This window comes from Mesoplodon bidens, assembly GCF_964165515.1.
Source record: "Mesoplodon bidens genome assembly, chromosome: 12".
Lineage (NCBI taxonomy): Eukaryota > Metazoa > Chordata > Mammalia > Artiodactyla > Ziphiidae > Mesoplodon > Mesoplodon bidens.
This window is the reverse complement of record NC_138168.1, coordinates 35,009,653-35,020,737: the sequence shown is the minus strand read 5'-3', so window position 1 is coordinate 35,020,737 and position 11,085 is coordinate 35,009,653.

The following is an 11,085-nucleotide window of genomic DNA, read 5'->3' as shown; positions in this document are numbered from 1 at the left end:
ATGCAGGGGATGCAGGTTCGATCCCTGGTCAGGGAACCAAGAACACACTAGCTTCAGGGCCACTAAGCCTGCATGCCACAACTACTGAGCCCGAGCACCACCTCAACGAGAGAACCCACGTGCTGCAAACTACAGAGTCCACACGCCCTGAAGCCCTGGCACCATAACTAGAGAGAAGAGAGAAAAAAAAAACAAGCCCGCATACCACAACTAGAGAGAAGCCCAAGTGCCGCAACAAAGAGACCGAGAGCTGTAATGAGTGACACCGCAGGCCTCGATGAAGATCCCGTGTGCCGCAACTAAGACCTGGCACAGCCAAAAAAATAATAATAATAAGGAAAAAAAATACTGTACTATCAAGAGAAAACGACCAAATTATAAGACATAAAGTTGAGTATAAAGCTCATTTTACATTTTACCATATTTAAGGTGTTGAGTTAATTGCTTACATCTTTAAGAACAAAAAAAATATAGGAAATAGCAAGCAACATTGACATCTGGAAAATAACTAACAATGAAAACTTTATAAAAATAGCTATTAGATTATAGTAAATAAGGGGGTAACAGTAGTTATTCACTTTTCTAGAGGTGTTGTATTACTTTGTCATTGTCAAGTGTGGAGACTTAAGGCAAGAGGCTGGAGCGGCCTTAGGAACCTAGAGCCCAGGCTGGCTATAGGGCCTGGGGTGTGACGGAGAGGAAGAGGGGCTGTGGGAACACAGTCCAGAGACGAAATCAGAGGTCAGGAAGTTACAGCCTGGAAGGGCGGGGAAGTGCGTCTTTGGGGCTGGTACACTGAATTTGTAGCAGTGTAGTGAAGGGTAGACTGCCTCACTGACTGGTAAAAGGATAGTCTGATTTGAACAAGGTCATAGTTTTTTGGATTCTCTAATGGTCCATTTCTTTCATGACTATGACCAAGAAATCCCAAATATCTTTCAAAAATTTTGGGGGGTGGGTCACAATAGATCTATAAAATATATACATAACATTTGGGTACTTCTGAGTTTCATTATTAGGAACTTAGTTCCTTAGTTGCACTTAGTTTCATTTAAAAAAATAAGGAATTTTAAACAGAGACAGAATTCTGGTCTGTAGATGTCAAGGAGTTAGCTACCAATAGATGACCAGTAGCTTCCAGATGCCTCCCGAGTCTTCCCTGACTGTGAAGGTCCCATTCTTTAAATTGGCATCAATTTGCCTGATCCTTGGAAGTTGTAACCTTGTACCACATGGAGCCATGCAGTCAGCGGTGGAGGTCACTTCTGCAGACCCTCTTAATGTTCATAACATGCTGGGAGTTACCATATTCAATAAAGCCAACAGGAGTCTGTGTCCCTCAAGCAATGACCGTAATGAGTTGGCAGCTCAAACACCCTGTGCCCAGTGGCCATTATCCTTTAACTTTCTCCGAGCAAGACCACACAGCTAACCTCCTGTATGTCATGATATAGATGGTCTGCTTGTCCCTGGAAAGAGGCAAAGCATTTCCATCGCTTGCATCTCCTCCTTTTGCTGAGGCTGGAGAGCCGGCAAAATTAGAGCTTCACTGAGCTCCTTCTGGTTGTTTTACAATTTGCCAATTTCTTGCAGCACTCCGGATTGCTACAATCTTATCATTTTCCAAAACTCATCATTACTTGCTCTCTCCGTGTAGATCATTTGTAGTTATGAGGAAAACCGCCCTCTGCTTTTAGTCTCACACTGGGGTAGGGTTTCACGTTTTACTTTTCAAGTGCACTTTCACAAAAGAGAAATAAATAGGCATTCTGATTCTCTCAAGACCAGAATACTCTCATAACTTTTTATCTTTTACTGCTCTACACTCAAGGGTGGGTGGAGAGGCATTTTCTTTCTCTCGCCCTGAATTACTGTTAAACATAAGTGTTAAATTTGGATTGACCAGGGAAAGAGGCAAAGAAGTTAAAAAGAGCTCCTGCGTACTCTCTGTCATCAACAACTGCTTACACTAAACAGAGAAATCATTCTGAACATGTAAAAAGTTACATTTTCAAAAATCATAGATGTCATGTATGTATCATGTAATCATATATATGTATATATGTATATTTGTAAATATAATATGTGTGTATGTGTAGGTATTATTTTGCTAAGGAAAAAGTGTGTATTATCCTGATTAAACTGAAGGCTGCCTGAACAGATGGAGGTTGTGGACTAAGGTATCACAATGCAGGTTACAGTGGCAGAGTAAATAGTAATGGTACAGCAGACATGACGGCCTTCAAATATTTGGCCCTCTGCTGGAAGTATCACTCGAGCAAAGCATAGCATTCTTTAGCGGGCTTGTAAAAACTGGATTCTATTTGTGAGGTTACAGCAACTGAGAATCTGGGAGGGCCCTTTCTTTTCATGACTATGACTGCCCATATGTGGTCTCACTCAAGACACTTTGTTTTGGGGTATTTTAGGGATATCGTAGAACACAGAGAAATGTGTGTGTGTGGGGGGAGGTTTGGGGAGGGTAAAGCAGGTGGGCTTAGAAGTAGCTATTTTGGCCTGTTATTTGGATTAATAAGGAAGAGTAGTCAAAAATGTGAAAATTAATGGAACTGTGGAAAAAATGACTGTTCATCTTAGCATTTTAACATGACAAAAGGCTAGGAAACTGGCCACGGTGAGATAAAATTTAGACTTTGTGAAAGTAAATTTCTTAAAGCGCAGAGAAAATGTAGGTATGGTTCTCTGACCCAAGACTGTAAAAGGGCAGCAACTTAAGTAAGATGAGAGATTCTGTTAAGGAAAACCTGACAAGGAAAATCGAAGTAAAAAATTACTTCGATTGAATACAGGATGAAGGCATTACAGCTAACGAGATGGCAGTGGCTTCCCAGGACCTCTCAAACAAGCTCCGGATGTGCACTGAGGATGGAGAGAGAAACATGTTACCCATGTCACAGTGACACGGTCTTATCATTAGAGCAGTGACTTGTGGAAAACACAAAAACAGCAACACGGCATCCCTGAAAAATAATTGTTTTCCTTTTTACAAATATTTGAAGGAAGAATAAACAAGGCAAAATCCTTTTTCGCAACACCTGCTTTGCCTCTCCACTTAGGAGGATAATTTCCAAAGTAGAAAGGGTATAATAAACATTATCATGATGGGATGGAAAGTATCAAAAAGCCAATCCCTCAAGCTGAGATGAGTGGCCTACAAAATTACTGAAATAGCTTGTAGATCTAGCTTGACGTAATGCCTGTACAGTTTGGCCACACCGTGCACAAGACCTCTCAAAACACAGTGAGCTATTCCAAGATATTCAAAAGGAACAAAGTCATCCACAAGCTCCTGTAACATGCCTGGCACCCACATATTTGGGGTGCTGGTGGGAGAGAGAACTGGGGTTAGGTAATAGGCATTAGCCCTTGTGGGTGATTGGTAACTTGGTGTTTGTAAGTCAGGGGCTGACCGTGTTTGACTATACAACTCCTCTGTTTTTCTGATAATAAATTGTGTATGTCTTTGTGTTTACATTATTTAGTACACTTCTTTCAAAGGGAGGGTTTTCTAGTTTTTGTTATCAGTAGCCATTACATTCAAGCACATTCTGCGATGGACATGGTTTTGAAAGCCCTGATTTTTCTTCTGTTTCCACTTCGGTTTGGACATAAAAGTCTAAAGTTTAACCTCCCAGAACCTGAAATAAATGGCCCAGAGTCATAGTTTGGTTATTCCGATTGTGGACTGGCCATTGAATTGATTTCTTCATTGTATATAAAGATTACCCAAGAAGCAAAGGAAACTTGGGAAATAATGACATTCTTCAATTCTTCAATCTGAAAGTCAACCAGCTGGGAAGAGCTCCACGTCCAGTTAGACTAAGAAGAGTTACATAAATGTACAAAACAATGAACCAAAATGTCCAGAAAATCAGGGGCCATTGAACTTTATGTCCCTGCCCAATTGCAACATTACTCAGGATTTATGATTATGCCAGCCTTTGCACCCTCCAAATATTTTCCCAAGTATTTCAGGATTCTCACATAAATATTGCTGCAGTAAGTATCATCAACATTTAGTAGCTGTTTTTCAAGAATAGCCAAGTGACATTATTATGGTCTGCCATCAAACCAGGGGAGGTGTGGAGGAGGCCAAAGCTGATCATTGCAGATAAAGACGATGTTTATACAGATACACACAGCAGAGTTTGTGCCAAAGAATCTGTAATACATTTCAACATACTAGCAGCATATATGAACCTTTTGTCTGCTTTTGGTACAGCTCTTCTTGTACATTTCCATCCAAAGAGTCCTAAAGAGAGAGGAGAGTGAGTGTATATCTACCTTGTAGATAAATTTTTGAAGCCTTGCATTTCTTTTTAAAAAACTTGTATGCATTTTGTATGCAATCAAAAATGATTATAATATTTTGCTCTTGTCCATTTCCCAATTGTCTTGAGGTAATTATCAGCAATTCTCATACTTTTGTGTACACAAGGATCACTTGGAATGCTTGTTAAAAATGTGAATTTCTGGTCTCTATATTCACTCCTCACACCCCCAGATCCTGATTAGGTGAGTGTAAGGTAGGACCTGAAAATATGCACCCCAGGAGACTGATTCTGTTTAGATAACCCAAGTACCATGCTATGAGAAACTTGGCTCCATGAAGCAACCCTGGTATGTCTTGTTACCTCACTTTGAGAAGCACCTCTCTAAAGACTCCAAGAGTATTCACCATAGAAATGGATAATCTGCTGAGCTTTGTTGTCCGCTCCTGTCTTTCACTCATCAAATGGTCCAACAGTCTGAGCTTCTTCTAGGTTTCTTACAGGACCCATGTTTCTCTATCTCCAGTGTTTTCACTAGAGCTGTTTTCTCAGCCAGTACTTATACTTGATCATCACATCTTCCAATGCTATTGGTCCTTCCAGGCTCTCAAATACTGCCTTCCCCACAAAGAGCCCATCCTTCTCCACCCACTCAACTTCCATGACTTTCCCCTTGAGCTCTCTTCAATCCTTGCCTTGTTGTTTATATACATGCCTTATTTCTCCTAATTGACCATTGGTTACACAAAGGGTGTCTATGTCAGATAAATCTCTGGGTACCACCACGGTCAAGGCAATAGCTGCTCAATAAATATTAGTGAATGGAAAACTCTATGAGAAAAAGCTGGTATGTAGAGCCGCAAAGAGCACAAATCCAGAATAAACAATAAGCTGCTACTTAGTTCTGGTAATGTAGTGATCAACTGGGGCAAGGTCCTTTTCTTTAGAGATCTCTTAATTGTGTGCAAAGGAAATCCAAAAATGATTATAGCAGTAGTGCAATGAAAAATGGGTGTTTGGACCCATAGAATGTACAACACAAAGAGAAACTCTAATGTAAATTATGAAATTTAGTTAATAATTATGTATCACTATTAGAACCATTGTACCACACTAAGGCAAGGTGTTAATAATAAGGGAAGCCAAGTGAGAGGAGTTTAAGGGGATATATAAGAAGTCTGTACTTTCTGCTCAATTTTTCTGTAACTTGAAACTGCCCTACAAATAAAGTCTATTAATTAAAGATATCAAAAAATAGACATTTCATAATAAGAGAGAGAAAAAGGAAATGAGCAAGGTGAAGTGATAAAAAAATCTAATCAGTACAATTCACCCAATGCTTGTCATGAGTGGTATTTCAAGAGTAGCAAAGCAAGGCCTGGCTTGCTCTGGTAGGGAACAGGCTTTCAGGATTGTTTATATGTCACACTTCTAAAGAACTCTTTGAATTCGGCTTTTTCATTAGTAAAATGAGATTTTCCTGTGTAGAAATGTATGATAAAACACAAGTATCAATAAGTAAGCGTGAACCTTACAATAAACATTACCCAAGAATTCACCTTGTTACCAATTAGAGTAGAATTGGTACAGTGAGTGTATTTATAAGGGCAGGGGTGAAACAGAGCTGTAGGGGGGTACATTCTACCAAGGAGTTTAAAGAGTACTTTCAGTGGAAAGGAGGCGCGGGATAGCATCAGCCATTCGTGGTTGACAACAAGAGTGATGAGAGAGAAAGAGAGGACAGAGGAAGCAAGCTTTTTAGAGCTGGGCTCACACATATGCAGCAGTTCATTTCAGAGGAAAAAATAACAATTTTCCGTGTATGTACAGTGTAAGTGGCTAAATGATTCAATGTAGAATCACATACTGCAAATTCCTCCAGAATTATGCAGTCAGCACAACCTGCACATTTGAATTGTTTTGGTTTAAACTTTATCAGGGTTCTCCATCCTCCATTTAGTCTTATTAGCAATCCAGAATCGGTCTGTATTTTGTTGCGAAGCCATTTTCATGCACATTAATATATACAGAATTATATATACTTCATATGCATTTTATAAACAGAAAAGAGATGTTTGCACCTAGTGCTTCTATTTAGCTTTCTCTTCCTCTGTTGATACGGAGAATACCGTTTGTAATTTAGAAGGGTGCTTTGTATCTACACCAGACGAGGTGGCCAGTGTGTCCTCTCAGGGCACAAGTTCTAGAAGCAATTGGCTCAGGTTAATTCTTTTCAGAAACTCGCACAGCACCATACTGCCATGCAGGGCTTCTCAAATTTTAATGTGTAAACTGACCATCTGGAGATCTTGCTAAAATGCAGATTCTGAACTGGTAGTTCTGGGGAGCGGCCTGAGCTCCTGCATTGCTAACAAATTTCCCGGTGGTGGTGATGCCGCCTAGCGGGATGCAGAGGAGCCCCCCTTACTGTGTGACTCTGATCTGATCTGATCTGATTTTTTTACACTTTATAGTAAGCCATGGACACTCCGGAGACAAGGAAGAAGTCGGATTTTTTTTCATTGATCCTTTCAAATGCTCTAAGGATTCACATCTTGTCCACTTCCTTCTGTCTACTAAGCAGGTGGGTATAAGTAGTTTGCATGAACGCCTCCAAATACCGTCCTGGCTTCAGCGTGTGGCATGTGTGAAAGAGACTGTATGTGGTCAGTTAGTAAATGCAATCATCAGGGTGGAGGTTTCTTTTCTTTCTTAGAAAGGCAGATTAAGGGCAACAAAATGCCATTTGGTTATTCTAAAAAGCAAAGGAACTGGTCTCCATAATCACTTTTTAAAAGGTAAAGTGATGATGAACCGGCAAATAAAAATAGACATATTCATGTGTTCAGAGATGATTTCTCAGTGGCTTATTCCTATGGAATCTTCTGCCCTCTGCATATTTTCACATGGTTTCAGGACTAAGCTCTGTACAGACAACGTAGAACACCTTATACCATTATTTCTCGTGTAAATACATTTAGCACAAACAGATTGATCAATGAACTCCCAACAATTGTTTGCAATTGCAAATTTTCCTGCAGGATGAATGCTCCAACCTGCTGAAAGCACTTTTCGGAGGAGCAGAAGTCTGGGTAGGAAAGGGGAGGGGGAGAGTGAGAATAATGGGAAGGAAAAGACAGCTTCAGCAGAGGGAATTCACTCCAGAGGACGAAAATGTGTCCAGCTCCCCAGCCTTGCAGGTAGCATGTTTGGCTGCCGCAGGAGCACATTATTTGTTCTTTTTCCCTGACACTGAACTAAAGAATGCATTGTGGGAAAACCCATCGTGACATATGACACAGTGCAAAGGAAGATCACAGCGTGAAGCAGCATCAAGGGGTTGACATGGCCTTGATGCACTCGGGCACAGCACGGGGTCTCGGGATGAGTGGTTCTTCCAACGGAAGCCCGGGTGCAATTTGCACAGTTCTTCTGAGAGCTCCCAGTGAAGCCCCAAGCCCCCGTAAACTGGGCCAAAGAGGAGAGCAAAGACCCTGCCCCCTGCCAGGAGACACACAAAGGGAGACATTTCAAAAGGAGCTTAGTTAAAAGGAGGAAAAATTATACACAAATATTAGAGGAAAATTGGAATGGATTTTAAAAAAAGAGTCTAACAGTAAGAATGGGAGCAAAGGGGATGGGAAGAAAATAGAAAGTGCAGGGAACTGGCTGGCAAAGCACATATCAAAAGTCATGTGTTAAACTTTCTTCTTTTTCTTTTCTTTTAGGGAAAAACTCTTGGGAATGTTACAAGTGAACCTGATTTGTTTTGGTTAAAGAGTCTTCCCTCCCCTCACTCTCTCCTCACTTTCCAGCCCTTGTCCACGACCAAATGAAAGTTTGCACTTAAAAAAAAGGGAACCCCTGCTAGTCCAACCAGTGTTTCCTTCTATTCTGTCTCTGAGCAAAAGACCCTCCTTCTCCCACTCCCCGCCTGTCGCTCCTGTTTATCATATGATGCCACTTTTTGTTCAGCAAATTCACATTTCAAATTTTCTCTATTGCTGCCATATATTAATTATTAATCTTCCACCCGTCCCTTCTGTAGAAACATTTTAAACTTTGATTTCACTATCCATTTTGAGGAAAAGAAGCTTTAATCATGACCCCCTTCTAGTGGGTGTTTTCCTTTTCTCATCCTGTGAAGAATTTACCCTATACATTGCTAGATAAGTACTTAGAAAGATCTCGTAGATTTCTTGTTTTTAAAGCAGCTTAAAAATGTTTGAGATAGACTGTGTATTCCAGAGTCATGGAAAGCTCTTTTGAACAATTCTAGGTTATTTTTAGAAACAAGGATTTTTCTAAGATTGAATTAGGCTTAAGGTAGTAAAATCTAACCAATTTGTTTTGACTCAATTAAACAGCTGCCTACTGTTCAAGCCAACCCAAACGGTCAGACCAATTGTGTGGCCCCTGCCTTTGATGGAGTCTTCCCTCAGCTTGTAAACCTAGAGGCTGCGTTAGTGTGGCTTATTGATTTCATTTCATATTGAATCAAGGGAAACGGATCAAATTTATCATTTCAAGTTATATTTCAATATGACTTCTTAATGGTTATGATTTTTTCTAACTTATTCCTATCTCTAAAATTGGCTTACTCTATATAATAACTGTTTTTAATATTTTAGGAAGATCCCTTACCTCTTTAAGAATTTTATAAAGCTATAAAGGTGGCGTGTGTTTATATATGTATGAGTGTGTGTGTATATGTATACTTTCTTGTCTATACTTTCTTGTATACACTTTATATATACTTGTATATACTTTCTCCACACTATTTCAAGATGTCCCTAGGGCCCTAAAAGATTGTGCATAAACCCTTTAAGGTTCTTGAATCACAGGTGGTGGATTCATGATAGTGATAGAGAAGTTCCTGAGTTTTACCCCTCCACTTTCTGACCTCTACCCGCATGAATCCCAGCTAAAGGCTGTGTTGTGTTAAGTATCACATATAAATAGTCCCAACATGATGTCGATGTCAGCTGCACAGTATCGTGGTTGTGCAGAATTTTGGATGCCAATGCGATTACTCTCTGGTGTTGCAGCTAGATTTACTTGGTGCTATATTCTAGTTGTGGTTCTCTTGATTCCACTTTTGTCGTTAAGTAAGGTATTTGACTTTGCAAAATATAGTTGAAGGATCACAGCTCATGGAGGAAAACCCACAGGACTTGGAGGTAGGTGAGATGGCTCTAAGGGTCTTGCTATGCCATCATTGTGTGACCTTGAGCAAGTCACTTCATTGTGCTGGGCTTCAGTTTCCAAATTGCTGGCCAGGTTTAGAGTGCATGCTACATGCTGGCTAAGTGCTTTACAGATATTATCACATTTAACCCTCACAAAGACCCTAAGAGACAACTTCTGTTAGCTTCAGTTTAGAGTTGAAAGACTTGAGATTCAAAGAGGTGAAGAGCCTGGATTTGAATGGAGTCTGATTGAAGAGTCAAAGTTTCGATACTTTTGTACTCCGTTCTACATAGCTTACAGTGTTACATGAGGCAGCGGGACTTGAAACCAACCCAAGTGGTCTATAATTCTAAAGGAGGTGACTGGGAGCCATATTGACTAGTAAATAATCATTTTAAAAACAGATTTAAAAAACAGCTTCATTAAGGTACAATTGACAAACAATAAATGTCCGTATTTAGAGTGTATCTTTAGTTGAGTTTTGATCTATGTACACATTTGTGAAACTATCATCACAATCAAGATAATGAGCATACCCATGACTCCCTAAAGTTTCCTCTTGCCCCTTGGTAATCTCTCCTTCCCGATCTTCCCTGCACCTCCTCCCAAGGCAATCACTAATCTACTTTCTGTCACTATAGATTAATTTCCATTTTCTAGAATTTTTTTTATACATAGTAATCTCTCACTGTGATTTAATTTCATTTCCCGAGTGAGTAAGATGCTCAGCATATTTTCATGTGCTTATTTGCCATCCATATATCTTCTTCAGTGAAATATCTTTTCAAGTGTTTTTGCCCATTTAAAAAATTGAATTGTTTGTTTATTGAGTTTTGAGAGATCTTTAAAATTCTTTATCAGATATAAGATTTGAAAATATTTTATCCCTGTCGGGGGTTTTTAGAGTCATTTGTAGAGCCAAAGTTTTAACTTTGATGAAGTCCATTTATCTTTTCGTTCTTTTACGGATCATGTTATAGCTGTAGCTAAGGACTCTTTGCCTAACCTAAGTTCACAGAGGTTTTCTTTTAGAAGTTTTATAGTTTTTACATTTAGGTCTATGATCCACTTTGAGTGAATTTTTGTATGTGGTGTGGGATGTGGAAAGAAGTTAATTTTTCTTGCAAACAGATATCCAGTTTTTCCAACAATGTTTGTTGAAAAGTCTATCAATCCTCTACAGATTTGCCTTTCCACATTTGTGTAGGGGTCGATTTCTGGACTCTCTATTTTGTTCCATTAATCTATTTACCTATTTTTGTATCTGTACCACACTGTGTTGATTATTATAGTTGTAAAATAAATCTTGAGATGAGGTAGTATTAGATTTCTAACTTTTTTTCAAAGTTGTTTTGGGTATTTCAGGTCTATATAATTTTCATGTGAATTTTATAACTAATTTGTCAATTTCTCTAAAAGTGCATGCTGAGATTTTGACTGGGAAAGTGTTGACTCTTTATAACATTTTGGGGAAAATTGACCTCTTAACAATGTTGAGTTTTCCTACTCATGAACATTGTCCATCTTGGCACTGACTTAGGTATTCCTTAATTTTTCTCAGCGATGCTTTATAATTTTTCATGTATAAGTGTCACACATCTTT